The sequence below is a fragment of the Chlorocebus sabaeus genome, chromosome 4 (assembly GCF_047675955.1).
Source record: "Chlorocebus sabaeus isolate Y175 chromosome 4, mChlSab1.0.hap1, whole genome shotgun sequence".
In the NCBI taxonomy this organism is placed as follows: Eukaryota; Metazoa; Chordata; class Mammalia; order Primates; family Cercopithecidae; genus Chlorocebus; species Chlorocebus sabaeus.
Genome location: NC_132907.1, coordinates 87,553,673 through 87,573,769, shown reverse-complemented (window position 1 = coordinate 87,573,769; position 20,097 = coordinate 87,553,673). Strand labels below are relative to the sequence as shown.

Sequence of the window (20,097 nt, the reverse complement as noted above, 5' to 3'; positions counted from 1 at the left end):
TGGTTCCTCCTGAGGACCTGGATCCTAGCACCATCTTTGGAAAAATGGTGACTTCCTGGCAGCAAGGCCAGCTGGTCCATTGTGAGTGAGGGAAGCCTGTTCACACCAGAATTTCTGTCTGGTAATGAGATCAAGCCAAAGACCCTTGAAACTGCAAGAAGCTTTGGCTAGGCCACAAGACTTTTGCAATCAGTGTTGAGCCTTTTCAGGGTTCAGTCTGCAAAAGGCAAGGAAGCAGAATAGCTCAATGTCAGATAAGGCTGGTGTCCTTGGTTAAGGCCCCGGGTTTTTGGCTGTGAAGTTGATAAGTATTTTTTAAGGCATTGGAGGGCCTACTTGAAATGAGGTGTGCAAGGCGTCGAGATGTGCCCCAAACAGAAAATGTGCTCCACGGATGATGATTATTTCCAGGGGACTTCTGTTTGATCTCTTTTGGCCAGGTTTTGTGCCTGATGATTATATACCTAGAATCTCAGCAACTACCTGCCTAGCTTCTGGCCAAGCATGAGGACTTTGCCTGCACACAAATTATCCATGGAGTGAGACAGTTATGAGCAAGAATCCCGATTTTCCTGTTAGCAGCTGGGAGACCTCAGGCATGCTACTTAACCTCTCTGAACACTCATATCTCTAAAATGGAATTCACATGTCCGGCAGGTTGTGTCCAGGTTAATAATAAAGCTTTGGAAAAGCCTGGTGTGGTGTATGCCTCACAATTGGGAGCTACTGCTAGTAGGCTAAACACACGTGAGCAGAAATTGGCTGCAGGCCCTCAGAACCTATGCTTTGGCCTGATCTGTTGCAATCATGGTGGGTTGGCCCTGTGTTAGTCCTTAGACTAGCATCCCAATATCAGAGGGTTTTCACCTTCTTCTGAGGTTTAGGCCACGAAATAAAATCAGATTTTCATATTTGAGCAAACTGGTTGGCTGGTGTCTGCCCAGCTGCTCTGCAGGTGGACGCCGTGATGGAAGCAAGACTCAAAGGTCTATTTGGGCTTCAACGCTTAGCCTCTGTCTCTCATTTGGCTTCACTGATGGCAATGCTGCAGTTTTCAGCCTGTTCTGACTCTTGGGTGAATTTGTTAATTAGGTTCGAAGCTGTGAGATCGAGGTATAATTAATTAGTATTTTCCAGTAATTTCAGGGAAATCATAGGAGGATTCATATTATTGGAGGGGAATCTATTTTCTGTTATTTAAGGATCATGATGAGCCATTTTCTTGTAACTAACTAGAAGATTATAGACTCTAGCATGTGTGTACGTGTGTGGATAGACTCTAACATATGTATATGTATTGTGTGGGGTGGTGTGTGCGTATATATATGCTATGTGTGTATATATGTATGTGTGTATATATAATACATATCTATGCAAACAATCTTGCTGAAAATTTGCCAGTGGTACAACAAAATTGAGAAAAGCAATATGAATAATAATTAACAGCTTGTTAAATGTGAAATGCTTTTAAATTTATTTCAACTGTTCAAGTAATAAAGTGACATGGTTCTACTCTGACATTTTAAGTCTTGATTAAACATTGTATGTACCTAATGTCATGTATGTCATTGTCACGTATGGGCCTCATGTCCTCCTGTTCCTCCTCTGTCCCCAGGTACAGGAGTGCTGGAGCCAGCTGTGACCTCTGTTCCTTACTTCACACTCGTGAACAGTAAGTCAGTCGTTTAAAATCGGCCATGGCGAGAGTCTTCACACCATGGCAATCGGCAAAAGCTACAAAATAGATCCTTCTCATCCCCAGGGGAGACCACCGTGAAGACTCACCTGCCTACCCCTGTTTCTAACTTCCAGTATCTGGAAAGCCCAATTTCCATATGAAGGCTGTCACGTTAATGTGTAAAACCTTGAAATCTCTTTGAGGAAAGTGGTTGTGATCAGCAAGTGTCATCAGGTGCACTTGGACGCCTTGGCTGGGCGCCTTGGCTGAGCGCCTTGGCTGAGGGCCAGGGGAGGCTGCTCTGTTCCCTGCGCTAGCACTGGCATGCCCCACCTGGCAATACCGGGAACCCATACATATGCCTAATCTTATGTTTCACAGCTGCTCTTCAGTCCAAATGGCAATGCAAAGAAAACATATTTTCATACCTAATGAGAAGAGTTTTGCAAATAAGGCTGACATAACCTTAGATAGAGGGTCAGGCACAGGATCTGCCCAAGCACCTTCCCATCTCTTTAGGTGGTGGAGCTGCAGCTGTAGATACAAGCTGTCTGCTAAGCAGACTATGAATGGAGCCTCCTCTAAGGGGCCCTATCTGGGATGCAGGAGCATTGTGGGAAGTGAATTTACCCATAGATACAGACACTTCTGCCTTTCTTTGATACCAGAATGTAGTAGTAAAATGTATTAGTTTAAGAAGGAATCCCCTAATGAGCTTAAAACACCTTTTATGATGCCCCATTGACTACATTACCATTGCTTGCAGGATTTCTTCTTCTTCTTTTTTTAATGGTTTTATTGAGTTATAATTTTCATACCATACAATTCATTCACTTTAAATGTACAATGATATTTAGTAATAGAAACTTGTGCAACTACCACCACCGTCAAGTTTCAGAACATTTTCATCACCCCAAAAACTTCCTCTTACTCATTTGCAGCCAGTCCTGCTCCCACGGGCCATGACAGCCACAGACAATGCCTCATCTTTCTGTCTATATTTTTAAATCTTTTCTAGAAATTTTCATATAAATAGGATCATGCAATTTTACTGTTTGGTGGCTGACTTCTTCCACTTAGCATAATGCCGTGAGGCTCATACGTGATGCTGCCTGTATTTGTAGTTTGCCTCTTTTATGCTGAGTAGTACTCCATGGCACAAATGTACTACATTTTGCTAATTTTCCTATCAATAGAGATTTGGATGCTTTCCAGTTTGGGGCTGTCATGGATGTTGTTGTTATGAACATTTTTATAAAATTCTTTTTGTAGACATATGTTTTCTTTCTCTTGGGTAGCTAGGAGTGGAATGGCTGGGTTATGTGGTAAGTATATGTTTAACCTTTTGAGAAACTGCCAAATTGTTTTTCAAAGTGGCTGCTCCATTTTACATCCCCTCAGGCATGAGAAAAAGGGATCTAAGTTCTCTTTATCCTGAACTTGGTATTTTTAGTTTTTTTTTTTTTTTTTTTTTTTTTTTTTTGAGATGGAGTCTCCTTCTGTCATCCAGGCTGGAGTGCAGTGGTGCTATCTTGGTTCACAGCAACCTCTGTCTCCCAAGTTCAAGTGATTCTCTTGCCTCAGCCTCCCGAGTAGCTGGGACTACAGGCGTGCACCACCATGTACTACTGATTTTTGCATTTTTAGTAGAGGTGAGGGTTTACCATGTTGGCCAGGCTGGTCTTGAACTCCTGACCTCAAGTGATCCACCCACTTGGGCCTCCCAAAGTGTTGGGATTACAGGCGTGAGCCACCGCGCCCAGCCTTTTTAGTCTTTTTGAGTATAGTCTTTCTAGTGGGTATTGTGAACCCCAAATATCTCAGACAGGTCTCAGTCTATTTAGGCAGTTTATTTTGCCATAGTTAAGGACACACACCCATGACACAGCCTCAGGAGGTCCTGATGACATGTGCCCAAGGTGATTGGGGCACAGCTTGGTTTTATATATTTTAGAGAGACATGAGCCATCAATCAATAGGTGTAAGATGTACATTGGTTCTGTCCGGAAAAGTGTGACAACTCAAAACGGGGGTAGGAGGGTGAGGGATGGTGGGTGGTGGGGGTGGTTCCAGGTCATAGGTAGGTAAGAGACAGACAGTTGCATTCTTTTGAGTTTCTGATTAGCTTTTCCAAATGAGACAAGCAGATACTCATTTATCTCAGTGAGCAGAGGGATGACTTTGAGTTCCACCTGTCCTTTGTCCACAGGGAAATTCCTTGTGAGGGAGGCATGTCATTTTTTTTCTTTTATCTTAGCAGCTATCGTTTTTAGGAATAGAGTGGGAGGTAAATTCGCCCTAAGCAGTTCCCAGCTTGACTTCTCCCTTTGGCTTAGTGATTTTGGGGTCCCAAGATTTATTTTTCTTTTATAGTATATAGTAGTGGTCATTGTGGTTTTGATTTCCCTAATGACTAATGGCATACATTATCTTTGGCAAAATGTTTATTCAAATCTTTTGCCCATTTAAAAAATACTGCTTTAAAAAATTGAGTTATAATTTTTTTATATCTTCTGGATAAAAGTCCTTTATTAGGTGATTTACAAATACTCTCTTCCAGTTTGTGACTTTTTAAAAAAAATCTACTCAAGCTCACACCTATTTTTTAAATTCAGTAATGTCTTTTTATTTTCTTATTGATGTATTTTGAAGAGTAAATGCTTTTGATTTTGATAAAATCTAATTTATCACTTTTTTCTTTTATAGGTCATGCTTTCGTGTTATATGAGAAAACTCTGCCTAACTCAAGGTCAACATGATTTTCTTTTTTTTCTAGTTCTACAAAAGATCCTGGTGGGATTTTAATAGGGATTGCTTCACATTTATAAACCACTTTGGAGAATATTACTATAAAAACACTATTGAGACTTCTAAACCATGAATATGATCTATTTCTTCATCTATTTATATGTTTAATTCTCCTCCACAATGTTTTGTAGTTCTCAATGTACAGGTCTTCCACTTCTTTTGTTAAATTTATTCTTAAGTATTTTATTATTTTCAGTGCTATTTTGAATGGGGTTGTTTTCTTAATTTCATTTTGGATTGTTGTGACTAGCAGATAGAAATATGATGGATTTTTATATATTACTCTTGTGTCCTGTGATCTTGCTAAAATCACTTATTAATTCTAATAGTTTTTTTTTTTTGTAAATTTCTTGGAATTTCCTACATAAAAGATCATCTTGTCTGAGTATAAAGACAATTTTACTCCTTCCTTTCCAATATGATTGCATTTAATTCCTTTTCTCCCCCTATTGGACTGGCCAGAATCTCCAGCACGATACTGAATACAGGCGGTGAAAGCCGACATCCTTGCCTTGTTCTTGGTCTTGGGGGGAAAGCATTCAGCCCTTTATAATTAAGAATCATGCTAGCTGTCAGCCTTGGTAGGTTCCCTTATTGGACTGATAAGGCTCCCCTATATTCCAAGTGTTTTGAGAGTTTGTATCATGGATGGTGTTGAATTTTGTCAAACAATTTTTCAGCATCTATTGATATGATCAGGTGATTTTTAAAATTCTGTTAGTATAGTTTGTTACATTCATCAATTTTCAGGTGTTCAACTCTTCTTGTATTCCTGAAATAAACCTCATGGGTCATAGTGGTCATACTGGATAGTCCTCTTTATATGTTGCTGAATTAGGTTTTACTACTATTTTGTTAAGGAATTTTGCATCTATGTTCATTTTCATCTAGTTCAAGTTATTTCCAGTTTCCCCGGTAATTCCTTTTTCTTTGGCCTATAGGATAATATACTAATATATCTTGTCTTAAAATCTGTTTTGTTTGATATTACTATAGCCTCTCCAGCTGTCTTACGGCCACTGTTCTCACAACATACAATTTTTTATCCTTTTACTTTCAACCTATTTGCACCTTTAAATGTAACTTGAATCTCTCATAGACAGTATTTGAGTTGGGTCTTACTTGTCTTTCTGACAATCTCTGTCTTTTAGTTGGTGCATTTAACCCATTGATGTGGTTGCACTTTTGTCTACCATTTTGCTGTTGTTTTTTTCTGTACGTCTCATCTGGTTTTTGGTCCTCTGAGCCTCCTTTACTACCTTCTTTTATGTTAAGCAAATAGGTTTATGTGAAGCAAACCTTTTTAATGTCTTAAATTTTTCATTGTTGTTGCTGTTGAGCTCCAGGTATCCCAGCCATGTCTAGTCCATTGCTTGGCCGCTTCTGGCATCCATTGGGTTAAATTGAGATGCTTTTCAAAGTTTTCTCTCCTACAGGATTTTTTCTCCCCTTCTCCGCCTTGTACATCTACAAAGTTTGACCATGTCTGTTGCCACGGGGCCAAGCTGAGAGAGGCTGTCGTCAGCTCACAAGATGGCCTGAGCACCAGGGCTAACAGAGCACATGTCATCTCTGTGGGGCTCTTTTTCAGAGTCTTAAACAACCTCGCACCTTTCTTGGCTCCAGCAGGACCAGGGAATAGTCCTGATTTTTAGGGGTCCGGGTGGCTCCTCACAGCCCCCTTGCATGGATGAACCCCAGTGGATGCAGCAGCTTCTCGAGCCGAAAGCTGCTTCTGAGAATGGGGAATCTCAACTTGCTTTGCTGCCTCTGGGTGGCTGGGATCCTGGCTCATTTTTCAGCTCTCTGTGGTGCCCTCCGATGACACATTGGGACAGGTTTCTTGCTGTGCCAGGTTTGGCTTCATTGATGTCTGTGCTCTCCCATCCAGTTACGCCTCTTCTCACCTCCATACTGTCCTCAGCTCGCCTGGACATTGCTGGGTATGTTTGTAGAGTCTGCCACTCAGGGACCTCCAGACATAGGTGAGAATCAGTTCTTTATTTCCAAATCCATGTCCATCCTCCTGAGCTATTTGTGTGTCTGTGTGTGCATTATTTGTGTGTTTGTGCATCACACAAAGTAATGAGATGTTTAGAAGCAACGGCAAAAAGGAACAAACTGCCTTGCTCATTTTATTCCCTCCCAACTCTCTTCTTCCCCCTTCCAGCCTGTTTTTATGTATAATCTTCTAGTGGGGTTGGGAGATGTGGAGGGAAAGCACACTGCAAATTCTTGTCAATTTTCTCTAACTAGGAGGGTCTCATGCTTGTGTCGGTGCCACAGCTGAAGGCCACCAAGAGGATATCCGAAGGTTAACAAGCTGGGTTTATTACTCGTTTTGGCAAGAAAGAACACACACGGTGAAGAACAACGAGGCGTCTCAGTAGGAGAAGGAGGTATAGGATTCGGGCTTTGGTTGGGTGATTGGGAGAGGGTGAGAGGCAGCACGTGTTTGCTGTGGATTGGATGCTGTCAGAAAGCAGGGAAGGTCCTGTGATCGCATCTCCCCATGTATCTGTGTGTGCACGTGTGATTGTGTGCATACATGCGTGTCTATGAGGCGGAAAGGGGAAAGGAAAGTTGAACTCGTTTAGGCCTCATGTAAACAACCAGAAGGTAAAACTTCGCATCTCACCCCACTCCACTTGTATTTGATCGCTGTTTAATGGCAGGCGGCTCTGGACGGAGCCAATTTTCCTCTGAGTCATCCTCACAAATCTTGTTTTCTTTATTCGCTCATCACCTCCCTCCCTCTTCTGCCTGATGTTGCCGGCCCCCTTGTGGAATAATCTCAACAGCATGAACTATTTTGCTGTTTTGCTGCATCTCTATTTAGAATCACTGATTTGTTCCAAAGTTACTTGAAGAATCATCTGTGATGGATGGTCCTATAAGGGTGTGGCTCGTCAGTTTTTCTGGAAGCAATTTAAAGCCCAGAAATGTATTAGGGCTCAAGCATTGCAATAAAGCCCAGAACTGAACTTCCTGTGTGGGAACTGCAGGATTATATGAGAAATAAAACAAAACAAACAAACAACCCAAAGACAAAACAAACAAACAAGAAACCCAAAGGCAAAACAAAAAAACAGGGGAAAAAAGGTGATATGAGGAAGGATCACTGGGAGGTGCTATTTCTCCACTGAGGCTAATGGGGCTGAGCAGTGGGCTCTGAGCTTTGTTTAACTTCTCTCCTCTGTATTCCTAAGTGTGCTGTGTGGCTTGCAGTCTGTGGAGAATTGTCACAGCTCTTCCTGGCAGGTTATCACTGTCGGTTCTTTCCAGTCACACCTTGCTCCAAATGACTTCGCTGATGTCTTCCTCTCAGAAGTGTACCTGACTAACCCTTTTCTTCTACGATTTAATTTGGAAGGGAGCTGCTTTTTTCCCCTTCCTTTTTGCATTTATTCAGGTACTATGACAGCTTACAGTTGACGAAGATTGTATTTTCTGGTGGAGAGTGGTATAAGCGAGGTTGAAATTTTGAGTTAGATCTATATTCCTCTCTTAAGAATGTCAAACTTAAAACATTTTTCAAATATACTGTGTGACAGAGACATTTATTGCTCAGTGAAAATCCATGTGAGACCCACATTTCCCAGAGCCTTGGGGCGAGGCAGGGCCATGTGGCAAGCTCTGGAGAGTGGGACAAGGTCCTCAGCATGACTGTTGGACTTCTAAAGCATTTAAGAAAAGGGGAATGGCCCTTTAGTTCTCCCTTCACTGATGCAGTGACCTGGAAACCATGCAATCCAAATGGTGCAGCCATAAGGAGCAATTCACCCGGGCCTCCAAGTCGCTTCTCAAAGCTGAGAGTCCTTAGATAGTGGCTGAAACCACAGAAGACTGGTGGGGTGGGTGGGGGGTCAAATGGAGCTTTATGCAAAGCCACTGAGATCTCAGGGTTGGTTTGTTACTGCAGCATAACACATTCTGATTAATGCACAAAACATCTAAATGCTAGAAACTACTACATTTGCAATAACTAAAAAATAAACTAATGTATTACTAAAAGAGGCAATTAACAATTTAATAGCCCTTCAAAAGTTGGAATCCTGATGCTTAGGAAATGGATGTGGAGTTTCTGTGAAGGGGCCTTTTGAGAGAATGAAGGGCTAGCAGTTGGTGGCATTGTTTGACTTCACATCAAATGTCTTCCTTTTTGTTACCTTCATACAGGCTCTGAGCATAACTAGAGTCATTTAAACATTTTCGCTCATAAATAGGAACATTTTTATGTTTTGGAAAGAATGGCCAAAAGGAAAAGGGAGGCATTTGTCATGAAAGTGTGAGAAAATGATTGCCTTAGGTGGAAGCACCTGGGCTGTGAGCAGCAATGCATGAGAGAAAGGAAAGCTCTGTGTATTCACAATTCTAAGAGCCTAGAGGAAAAGCTCTTACTGCTGATTCTTGTTAGAGCCAGGAGAGGTTGTACTTTAAATCAGACAATTCCTAACTGTGGCCTCTAGAGGTCGCCACCATCCCACGACAGCTTGGTGGTTGAGTGGTGCGTGATCAGCGAGGAAGACTATAGGGGCGCCTGTTCGAGTGTAAAGAACATAAGAAACTTAAGTTGTTTTTGCATCCTGGAAATGATTTTCATATGTAACAGTTTTAAAAATTAATGTTAGAGAATTTAGTTAAAATTCTCTCCTAAAGTTAGATATTTCTTAATAAAATCCAAATGTTTGCAGAAGTACATGTTAAACAAAACAAATCAGGAGGTGACTGTATGATATAAAAAATAATTCCCATTAGGGTTTCTTTAAATGCTAAGCATTCTACTTCATTTCATCAATTTAGAATAATTTATTTATGGCAACATTTTAGAAGTAGATTTAATAAAGAGAAGTGTACTAGCATAGTTTAATCTGATTTAACTCAATATTAAGTTTCCTGAACTCTATAGACTATATACAGTCATAAAATAACCAGAACTATTCCTTGGGTGACTTCCCAGAGGCACATTTTGTTAATAGTCTTTTGGGCGATTTTCTTGCTCATCATGAAACCATAGTAGGTGCTAAGTACTTCCTCATTAATTTTTTGTTTTTCAAAATTTCCTTGAAAAATCATGGAGTTAAATAGAATATGCATACACACACTATTTTTAAAGTATTTTGCTTTTTCCAAACAGTGGAAAACATTCAAAGTGTGTTTCTGGGGTAATAGTAGCTTTTTACAAAGTTTTTAAGAACCTAAGAACTAAAGAGATGACGTTTTAGCATTTATTCACTTTGTCCCTCAAAGCACAGGATAATTATTTAGAGCTGCTTGTTTGCCTCTTTTTAGACATCTCATTAGGATTCAGACTGTTTCTTGCACAAGGGAGAACTCAGCCTGAGGAAAACACGATGTAGAATGCATTGGGAAGATTCCAGTAAGATCAAGGGGAAGGGGCTTGGAGATGGAAAATGGGCCAGGACTTTCCTCTGTGCCCCACTTCTGCCTTGCAACCCTGTCGTTAACACGGGGATGGTGACCACTATAAGCACAGCTGCGTTTGTTTCAAGACATAAAATGCAGACTGCTCTGCTTGGTGTGAAGGCGCCACAGGCAAGAGGACTGACCCAGGCTCTGGAGGGAAGTTGTGCATCCTGTCTGTTGCACACCACGATGCGATGGCCACAGTGATGCTCCCACCCCTGTCTGTTACGTGGGAGCAGAGCCAGGAGCTGGGCGACAGAACCCGTGGTTTCTGGAACAGGAGAGCTGCTACTTCACAGCCTGGAGGTGCACAGTCCAACCTCTCACAGTTGCCTCCGCTAGCAGCAGAGCAAGGGAGGACCAGGTGAATAGTGTGGTGATTACAAATGCAGCTCAATGCTTTCAGTTGTGGCATCAAATACATTCTAATATTTAAAAGGACCTGTGAATTGTAAGAGCTGGAAACTAATCAAAGATGAACAATGCACCCTGGTGACGGACTCATTCCCCTAGTCTGGTGTTGAGGACATACTATGCTGTTAGCACTTACCATGTAGGAGGTCAACACACTGAAGGAAATTCAGCCACTTTCTCATTCGTAACTGCACAATAATGGCCTCCATTATGCTTTTTGGAGGACCCCTTTTTCGGACCACAGCTAATGGGGCTTCCGTCTGTCACCCAGGTGCCCCTTGGCCAGAGAGTCACTGCCCGGGAGGTTTCCGTCAGCGTGGCTGGCTCAGCCGGTTCCCTGCCTGGGCAGCTCGTCTCTATCACCTCTGCCGGTTCTCCAGCTTGCTTTCTTCTGACTTTCTCAGTCACTCTGAAAGTGGGTCTGCAAAGCAGTTTCTTCTTCCCCCACAGCTCCCCGTCCCACAGGCTGGTATGAAACCCCGGCTGCTTTCCCTAGAGATCCCAGCAAACCAAACCAAACCAAACCTCTGTGAGGATCCCTGACCCGGGTCCCTGAGGCCCCGGTGAGGGAGGACCCGAGGCAGGACACACTCCACCGCTTGGCCGCCCCTCCTGTGCAGGCCCCTCACCCTGTGCACGCTGCTCCGAGTCCAAGGCTCCCAGTCAGCCGCCTCCGGGTGCCTTAGACCATCGGGGATCCAGAGTAGGGGGCCTGGGAACCTTTCCCCTGACACTGCTCAGCCGATGCTTTCCGCCCGCACGGCGGCAGCACCACCGTGACCCAAGTGTCCCTCGGGGAGACCTGCTGTGGTTCCAGCTTCCCCTCCCACAGGGCTGACCCGTGCACCTCTTCCATTTGCCGTCACTTTCTGCTGTTGCTCACCCTCCCTGTTTGCTGCTCCGCCCCCTCCATCCTGTACTCCATACAATCTCCTGTATGGAGTTCTCTCTGTTGTTCAAGTGGCCCAACTGTTTTCCTGGCCGGATCCTCAAGGACACGGTTGTCTCCTTCCTGCCCTGACTCTTTCATTTTCTTCTATTCCATTTTGTCCACAAATATTCCTCTATCTTCCAAAAGTAGGTGATTCTGACACCTAAGCCTCATGGCTGTTTCCACTCCTCTAAGGAATGCAGTCCTGACAGCATCCTTATCCCCCAGGGGATCAGGGCTTCCTGAGTTGTAGAGAACTGTTTCCGTACCTTGTTGTGGATAATTAGACAACAGTTTGTTTTACCTAATCAAAGTGTCTCCAAAAGTCCGTAGGTTCTTTTAAAATGAATACATTTTTACACTTTGGGTTACAATCTGAAGGTTAACGCCAGTGTAATATATGATTAGTTTAGAAATCTCCCTTTGTAGTACATGAAAAAAAAAAGCAATGAGTTTTATGATTAAAGTTAATGTATTAGCCTCTATATACCTTGAGAGGTATTGGTTAAGCACATTTGAGCTGCATTGATTCTGGTTTTGTTTTCAGGCATTCCAGAATTTCCATTTATTGGACATCCTATGTCTATTTTCTGTTTATCTTGTAAATCTAAATCTTTTTCCTCTGATAGGAAATGTTTCCTGCATTCTGGGTGATTTTATGCAGCTTGTCTGAGGAAGTACTAATTCTGTTAACTCCCCAGTGTTGATTCTCCTTTTATTCTGTGCACCGTGGGCTTACATCCTGGGTGGTATCTCTCTGTACTGCAACTTCTCGGCATAAACAAAGCTCTTTTTCTTGCTGTCATCTGGCCCCGGCTCTTTTTAGATTTTCTGTTTCATGGAGCTCACCTGAACGTCTCCAGCCTCAACAGCTTCTGATGACCCTGCGAGTTGATGTTCCTGAGCTCCTATACAATTCTGGGTATATTTCTGTGTTTTTAAGGACTTTAAAATAAACATATATGCCACCCACTGTATGATTCCAACTACATGACATTCTGGAAAAGGCAAAACTATGAAGCTGGAAAAAAGACATCAGTGGTTGCCAGGACCTGAGGGGAGGGAGGGATGAACGGGCAGAGCCCCGAGGAATTTCAGGACAGTGAAACTGTATGATACTGTAATCGTGTGTATCCATGTCATTCTGCACTTGTCCAAATGACGGAATGTATAATTCCAATCGTGAATCCTGGTGTAAACTATGGATCTGGGTGATTAGGATGCATCACTGTGGGTCCACCAGCTGTCACAACTGTACTGATCTGGTGCAAGGCGCTGATAGTGGGAGAGGCTGGGTGGGTGCGGGGTACAGGTATATGAGAACTCTCTGTACCTTCTGCCCAATTGTGCTGCAAACCTAAAACTGCTTTGAAAAATAAAGTCTGTTAAAAGTATATACATATGCATGCAACAATTCTCTATGCAATTAAAAACAATATTTTTTTGTGTGTAGACTTTAGAATAAACCATAAATGCCATTTTCTCCTTTAAGTGACCCCTGACAGTTTCCTCCCTAGAAGGAGCCACTATTAACAATCCTGCCTGTATCTCTCTAGATCCTTTTTTGTGCCTTCACGTGCACTTACACGCACACTCACACTCACACATGCTGTCACACACACAAACACGCGAACACATCCATACATACTCACACACACAACTGTCAAATGTAAACGGGATTCTACTTCACATGTTCCACAGCCCTTCATGGTTTTTCTAACAATCTTCAAAACCTTAACATATCAGAACATACTATCAGAATTCGTTGTTTTTCACTGGTTCGTAATGTTACTCATTTCCCTCTTGGGTTGTTTTCATCTTCTTGAGTAGTTGGCGATTTTTAAACACATACTCTGAATATCAGTCTTTAGCCTATGGTATATGTTGCAAATATTTTCTCTCATTTTTTCTAATTTTCCCTTTTTTATGGTGTTCTTTGGTCACAGGCGTGTTTTAAATGTTCAGGTAGTGTTTCCTTTGACTTCTGAATTTTATGACTAGCTGGGAGAATCCTTCCCCATCATAAGATTATGAAGTTATTTTGATATTTTATTCCATTCTTTCAAAATCATTGGGAATTTACTTTTGGCCATGATATATCTAATTTTGTTTCTCCTTAATGGATGGCCGTTTACTTGAAAACCATTGAATACATGGAGGAATTCATTTCTCTACACTGATTTAAAAATACCACCTTAGTGATCTGTCTAGATTTTCTGTTCCGTTCTATTGATTTATTTGTCCTTTCCTCCATATATACATTATGTTAATTTCTATAACAAGACTATATGTTTTGAGGTCTGGCCTATTTCCCTTAATTGTGTGTTTTAAATCAGAATTTTATTAGTTTTTTTGCATTTATTTACTCCGCCGGATGAATGTGGGAATCAGTGCGTCAGGTTCTAAAAACATACTGTTGTAATTTTGATGAGGATTGCATTGAATATGCAGACCAAGTTTGGGAAACTTGGGAACCTTCACAGGTGTTTGAATACAGTTCTTGCACATTTCTTGTCAGATGCATGTCTAGGCTTTCTGTTCCTCTCGTTACTGTGACTGGAATCTTTTTTTTCCCCTATCGTACTTTCTACTTGCTGTGACTAGTACCTATATAGAAAATTGAGTCAGTGTAATTCATGTGAGTGGCTGTAACAGTCTTAAAGTTTCAGTGCTTTAACACCTGGCGATTTTATTTCTTGCTGATGGACAGGTTGCTGTAAGCTGGGTCACTTTCCTCTCAGTAATGCCTTAGCACTCCGGTTCTTTCCACGGCAACCATGCAGAGTGGAGAATGTCTGGACTCTCTTCCTTAAGATTGCCGCCTGCATGCCAGCCTTCCCTTTCTGAATGCATCTCTTTCTTGTGATGGTTTTCCAAGTGGAGCTTTCACAGCACATGCTACTAACCTCTGCTCTTCTCCAGAATGACAAGAGCCTCTGGCGTGTGACCTGTGCTCCAAGAAATAAAAGGCAAGAGTTTTACTAAATATTTTGCTGCAAGATAGTGTTGATCCAATTTTCTAGTCTTAAATATCATTTTTCTTACCTCTTGACATCCAGCTGCTAGAATAATGCTATGTGGTTTAGCTTTTATTATTTTTTAAAAAATCAAATACCTCGTTTCCAGTCACCAAGTTCTTATTAGGGTAATTAACGTAGGCTGATGTCACAGACAACCCACAGATCTCATCATTGAAGCAATTTCTTTCTCATGTCATAGGCCCCTAATGGATTTGCTCTGATTTTGAAGGTGTTTTACCTTTGTCTTTTCTAGGAAGTTGGGGAAGAGCGAGGCGAAGGAGTAGTATCTTGTTCCGTCGGCATCCTCGATCCAAGGCTTTCTTGCGAATTCGTTTTTACCACATTTAAAGTGTGATGCCCAGAATGGAACTCGGAGCTGCTGGCGCCCCCATCCATCTTTGGAGGCTGCGGACATAATCAATGGAGCAGGCAGAGGACCTGCAGTCCCAAGCCTGCTAGTTGGTGAGCCTGGAATTGCTATGCTCTTAGTATCATGTGTTCCAACTATAAATGCTTTCAGCAGCTTTTCCCACTGGCCACTTGGTCATATCTGTACCCAGACTGAACCAGTTCCTGACCCCAGGCCCTCCCCACCATGCCCATCCTACTGGGCTGCGGCTGCCTGTTGGGGCCACACCCTCCTGCCTGTATAACCCTAACTTTGGAGCCTGCCGGTCCTGCCTGAGCTGCTCTTGCCTTTTGGAAACCAAGGATTGAGCATTGTTCCCTGAGTGTATTTTTGGTTATGACTTTCTCTTTTCTCCACAGAAAGGCATCTCTCTGCAGGTGTTGGGCTTTCTCTGAGCTCAGCGGCTGCTCTTGGCCTTCTTTCTCCAGTTCCTGTCCTCCTCTACCAGTCTTGAGACCGCGGTGTGGAGTTATGTCCCCTCTGTTTTGTCTGGCTGCTTCTGTCTGGGACGATGGAATCCTCATTAAATGGGAAATGTTTATGGAGGAGGGAGATGGGGAAGTCATTCACTCCTGTTAACATTTCGGCTCAAGTTAGCTTATTCATATGAATGACACAAAGTCATAAATTGCTCCTAATCAAATCTGTGCACACAGTAAAGCCTCTTTTATGCAATGAGTGTTTACTTAATTGAATGTTACATATAAACGAAGGTTACTCCTTCAAGGGACAAACGTGAGGGATTTCAATGGAAAATTCTGAAAATGAGCCCCTGAAGGAAGGAAGATGGGAGGTGAAAGATGCTGAAAGAAAACAGAATGGGGCCAAGATGCTCCGGGAGAGCACCATGGGAATCCCAGTTGCTCTTGCGTTTCACTTCCAACGGCAAAACGAGGATGATGAATTGCTTTCTGAGAATCCCTTCCTCTTGCAGGGACTTTTGGCCAGAGACTTGTCCATAATAGGTTCTGCATCATGTCAGAGCCCTAAACCATAATGAAACACCATTGCGTTTATTAGAGTCCTCGTTGTGTTACCTTAGATTCTTCCCCACAAGGGCAAACCCCCAGTATTGATGTCAATGCTCCATCAGATTCTCCTGGTGTTAGACGGAAACGTGAGGCTGGATCTGCTAAGTAACCTTCCACTCCTGTGTACTACAGAGGCCCTTCTGTAAGCCCCACCCACAGGGGAGCCAGACCTCTGCACCACAGATCACGTACAGAAACTAAAATGAATGCTGACTCTCAGGAGGTCATGATAGGACTCATTATCTTGTCATTTTTTTTTCAGAGCCCCAAAAGTTTGCAATGATAAAAACAAGAGCATTTCATGGGAAACAGCATGCAAAAGCCCTTGCATGCTGTCTATTTTTATATAAATCAGCAGAAGATAAAGAGCTTGTCTTGATTCATGCTGTTCCTCCAGGGAATGTTTTGAAAAAAGGCAAAAAAATCAGTGAGAAGAGCGACGCCTATAAATACAGTCGGAAAGGAAAATAAAAACAGCCCACTAAACGCTGAGTTTGACAAAAACCTAACAAAACCAAGGAACATTTTTATGTTTTTTCCTTTCAGTTTTACTTTTGATCATGTTTCTTCCTGAGGTTTTATGAATGTATACATCAAGTGGGAGAGACAAAGTCCCCAAATAATTGTAGAATGATGAGAATGTAGGAAAGAGAATGTAAGCCCTTGTATTCCATGTTATTTTTCTCAGAAAAACTTACAGTTCCACATTTCCCCTTCTGATTTTCACTGGAAAGCAGTTTTCATCTGAAATGAAATAAGTGAGGATCATGAGTTTGCCTGTATGTCTTATTTGAAGCCCGCGCCGTGTAGTGTCCTCACTTTCAAACCCGTGTCTCGAGTTTACCCTTCAATTCCTGAAAGTCTGAAATTTTAGAGGGACAAAGGAAAATTAAGAATTAAACTAAAAAGAGTTAAATCGTGGTTAACAAACATTTCTGTAAAAGGGGCAGGAAGTAAATATTTTCTGCATTGTGGGCCACAATTCAACCCAGCTCTGCCATCATAGCACAAAAGCAGCAAGGGACAAGATGCAAACAGAGGGTGTGGCTGTGCACATGATTTTCACCTGTCACAAAATATTAATATTCCTTTCATTTTTTTCCAACCATTTAACAGTGTAAGAATGATTCTTAGCTCATGGGTTCTATAGAAACAGGTGACAGCTGGACTTGACCCACGGGTCATAGTTTGCTGACCTTTGTACTAAATCATGCTCTCGATCCGACGTACCCTTAAAGTTGCTCTGATAGACACATTTCAACACTGGAAAACGGTATGTGGATTCATCTGCTTTATTGAATACTGTTACTTTTGATTACTGACCTCTGTCTTGGTTAAAGATGCCAAGAACTTAAGCATGACTCAGCAGGTGTTCTGTGACCTTGGGTCACAGGCCAGGGAGGATGACATAAATAGGGTCAGATGGCATGTTGTAGTGGGAACCATAATGATAGCAGCAGCTAATGAAGCAGAACTGACTGTGTGTCTGGGACTGTTTGAAGGGCTTTAGAACACTTGCCCAGCTAGTCAACATGATGAACCTAGGAGAAAGGTGCTAACATTCTCATTGTGGAAATAGAGAAAGAGGCACAGGAGGTTGACTGACCTACTCAAGATGACATACAGTCCAAGTGAAAGCATCTGCTCCCACACTTGGGTGGGCCAATCCAGGAACCACCCTGACCCATTCCACTACAGAGAGGAGAGTTCTTCCCTGCCAACGACACATCCTGAGAGAGGAGAGCAATGAAATAAAACTGATATGAAAATCATGAGCAATGAAATGAAATGAAACTTGTAGAGCTGCTTAATCTAAGAGTAAACAAATTCTGCCATAAATGCCAAGGCTCCTGGCAAGTGACAGAAATCAACATTGACTAACTGAAGCTCACCTAAGTGGAATGACCAGGTTGAGCGTCCCGAGAGCTGAGCCCAGAGACTAAAGCACTGTCCTAAGGATGCCCCCTCCATCCCTTGCCACCTCACATCTCTGCCATCTCCATTCCACTTTTCAGATCAGTCTCATTGTTTCTCACTACAATGAAACAATGGTCAGGTGGTAAAAGTTGCTTCTGACAGCCCTACCCTAGAAGCTGGTAGGTCAAATCATGAGAGTAAGCTCCCTTCCCATCCAACTCCAGGGAAAAGTCCAGGGAGCTGCTCCAGTTACCTTCCAGTGGTGGTCAAATGCTCTCCGAGAGTGAGTGCTATGGGTGCTCTGGTGCCATTTCCTCAGCCTGTTATGAGCTCAACACAATATCCGGAGAGAGGGAGGTAACTGCCAGTCCCATGGACACATGGATTAGGAATAGAATTCCCCAAAGAAGAGACCCAGGCACACTAGAGTCAGAGAGAACGGGCTCCTCAGCTGGTGTGACTGAACTCCAGGGAGCCCAGAGTAAGAAAGGACCCTTGACACCCTCCAGGAGACCCCAGGTAAGCCCATAACAAAACTTCATTATATTTCAGCTGATTAGACTGGCTCAAAGAGAACCAAAATGATAGCAACTGGGTGTTTCCCTAGCATTAGAATCATTGTGTGAAGTGGTTCTGGCTAAGCTCTAGCACACAGGTTTTCAGGTAGACTTTCCATAGTCAGATACATAAACACACAGACACTCGCATGTGCACACGTGCATGCACACTCGCACACGTGCACGCACCATGCACAAACACATGCACGCACACACGGGCACACTCTCACACATGCACGCACCATGCACACACACAGGCACATTCTCACACGTGCATGCACCATGCACACACACATGCACGCACACACAGGCACACTCACACATGCACATGCATGCATCATGCACACACACATGCACACACACATGCACGCACACACAGGCACTCACACATGCACATGCACGCATCATGCACACACACATGCACGCACACACGGGCACACTCACATGCACATGCATGCATCATGCACACACACATGCACACACAGGCATATTCATGCACACACAGCTTGCAGTGTCTGAGTCACAACAAAATAGGCTATGTCTTGAAATCTCAGTAGCTTAATGCAGCCACAGTTACTTCCTCACTTGCATAGACAGAAGACTCTGGGAGCTTCCTTCCTGTGACTCCATACACTCAACACGTAATTCCCTGATCTCTAAGGCAGGAAATTTTTTTTTTTTTTTTTTTTTTATTATACTTTGAGTTCTAGGGTACATGTGCATAACGTGCAGGTTTGTTACATATGTATACTTGTGCCATGTTGCTGTGCTGCACCCATCAACTCATCAGCACCCATCAACTCGTCATTTACATCAGGTATAACTCCCAGTGCAGTCCCTCCCCCCTCCCCCCCTCCCCGTGATAGGCCCCGGTGTGTGATGTTCCCCTTCCCGAGTCCAAGTGATCTCATTGTTCAGTTCCCACCTATGAGTGAGAACATGCGGTGTTTGGTTTTCTGTTCTTGTGATAGTTTGCTAAGAATGATGGTTTCCAGCTGCATCCATGTCTCTACAAAGGACACAAACTCATCCTTTTTTATGGCTGCATAGTATTCCATGGTGTATATGTGCCACATTTTCTTAATCCAGTCTGTCACTGATGGGCATTTGGGTTGATTCCAAGTCTTTGCTATTGTGAATAGTGCCGCAATAAACATACGTGTGCATGTGTCTTTATAGCAGCATGATTTATAATCCTTTGGGTATATACCCAGTAATGGGATGACTGGGTCATATGGTACTTCTAGTTCTAGATCCTTGAGGAATCGTAAGGCAGGAAAATTATGCCCACTGTCCTTGAACTTCCATTTGCCTGCAAGGGCAGGTTTACACACCTCCCCCCAACCCCATAACATGACAAAATGGTAAAATGACATGCACACCCCTCCAACGATGAAACACCCTTTGCCATCATTTTGTTCTCTTTGAGCCAGTTTTCAATGAGCTGAAATGCAATTAAGTATTGTTGCAGGCTCTTTCTGGGTCTCCCGGAGGATGCCAAGGTCTCTGGCCCTCTCAGATCTCCTGGAGGTCAGTCACACCCTTGAACTCCCCATCATAATCACCCTTATTTCTAACTAACGACGTGATGGTTAATTTCACGTGTCAACTTAGTTGGATCCCAGTACCCAGATATTTGGTCAAACATGGCTGTGGATGTTTCTGTGTTTGGTGTTTTTTGAATGAGGTAAACATTTAAACAGGTGCACTCTGAGTAAATCAGATTCCCTTCCTAATGTCGGTGAGCCTTATCCCACCAGATGAAGGCTGGAGTAGGACAAAGATGGAGGTCCCCTGAGCATGAAGGAATTTTGCCGGCAGGTGGCCTTTGGACTCCAGTGGCAACTCTTTCGGAGTACCTCCAGCCTGACAGTCTACTCTACCAGATTTTGGACTCATCAAATC

General features: G+C 42.9%; 1 protein-coding gene across 3 annotated transcripts in view; it reads left to right on the top strand.

The window, feature by feature from the left end:
* Positions 1–20,097, top strand: part of LOC119620795 (uncharacterized) — a 72,141-nt gene that overhangs the window by 48,299 nt on the left and 3,745 nt on the right. For 2 of the 3 annotated variants that reach the window (XR_012092823.1, XR_012092822.1), the window contains exons 9-12: positions 1,616–1,672; positions 4,385–4,427; positions 6,743–6,885; positions 14,532–14,740. The gene's annotated coding sequence lies outside the window, so the exon portion shown is untranslated. Of the gene's footprint in view, positions 1–1,615; positions 1,673–4,384; positions 4,428–6,742; positions 6,886–14,531; positions 14,741–15,046; positions 18,852–20,097 lie in introns of those variants that run through there. The other variant, XR_012092820.1, reaches the window with a different exon arrangement.